The sequence below is a fragment of the Teleopsis dalmanni genome, chromosome 2 (genome assembly GCF_002237135.1).
Source record: "Teleopsis dalmanni isolate 2A chromosome 2, ASM223713v2, whole genome shotgun sequence".
NCBI lineage: Eukaryota > Metazoa > Arthropoda > Insecta > Diptera > Diopsidae > Teleopsis > Teleopsis dalmanni.
In genome coordinates, this window is record NC_051847.1 from 195,619,888 (window position 1) to 195,621,575 (window position 1,688).

The following is a 1,688-nucleotide window of genomic DNA, read 5'->3' on the forward strand; positions in this document are numbered from 1 at the left end:
TAAAAATTAAATGTAAAGATTACTTGATATTGTAAACCACCCTTCCCTAAACCATACCACTTAAAATTTAAATTGTTAATTATTATTAAGCATTTAGTAATAGATCTATCTATTTAGACAGAACACCAATCAGTATTTTTATTGTTAACTCGATGGAGATATTTGTACCTCGTCAGCTCTTTAGAAACGACTCACGTCCTCTAAATTAGTTTTTACTGTATTATATGTTTCTTTCTATTTTCTCTCCTTTTTTTCGATTTTAATATAAAATTAAATTGATAAATAAATAAAATTTATTTAGTTTAGATTTAAAGACAATAATAAAACGTGGAGGCACTGTCTTCTGCTTTTCGGGCATATCGAAGTTTATTATATGCTGTCGCCAAAAGCTTTCCTCTTACTCCAATCGAACAAAACTAAAATATTTTTTAATGCTTAAACTACTTTTATTACTTTGCCATAATCTAATATAAACAATATTAAATTTTATAGACAAATCAAATACTTTTCAGACACATACTTAAACGCTTCTCCAGTGTAAACATAGACAATAAACACAAATAAATCTGGTCTCATACAAGCTCGTACAGCCTTGATTATGCACATGTGAGAATATGAATTCAATTACGACTTCGTTTCTAATAGAATTCAGATACTTTCGATATGCTCGTTTACATTTAATGACATTTTTGCCATAATAATTCGATTTTAGTATGAAAGCAAATATCATTATAATGTTAGCATTCTTGTATGGTATTAATAAAATTCTTAATTTATATCAATAATTTATTTAATATCGCACAGATTACAATATTTATTCTACCAACAAAAATGGCAAATATTGGAATAAAAACATAACAGATTATTTATCTCAGTTTGTTAAGTCAAATGATAAATATTTGTTATTTAAGAATAATTAAATAATCTAAAGTTAAATATGTAATAGTTTACATATAATATATTTTACATTAATTATGGAATACAAGAAATTTAATTATTTATTGATGAGTCAATATGTACTAATAACTCAATTAACAAAACATAAAGCAGGAAATTAATGAAACTTAAAACGACATTAAAAATGCTTTAAGAAAATTTTGATAAGGTAAGTTAATAAGATGAAAAAGCCTTTCACCTTATTAAGAAAATAAAATTCAAGCAGTTAAATCATTTTATTACCAATTATTTATAATTTTAACTTTAATACATAACATCGACACTTACCATCTTTTTGTTGATAATAAGGCAGCTTTTGACAAAAAGTTGATGGCTACACTTCTGAAATAATAAGAATTTCATCTATCTTAGCATCACCATAATGAACAACAACTATATCAACCTGACGATCAAACAAAGAATAGCAATTTCCAGTATGTCATCAACATTTTGAACAACAACATCGCAATTACCAATAAATGGTACTACGAACTCAGTTGAAATATAGAAGTCTCTCGTGAGAGAAAAACTTACGCCGAAGCTTAGGTCATTCAACCCACATTTCCCACATTCGCTTCTGTATGTCGCAAAAAAATAGACGATATCACAGTATGATGTGCAGCTTTCAAAAGAAAAGCTCTTAGTAAGATCTATGATCCTCTGCGATATTGCGAGAACAACAGCATCTGAATCAACCTCGAATTGTACGAGCTATAGCCGGATTCGCTGGATTAGTCATGTCATAAGAAATG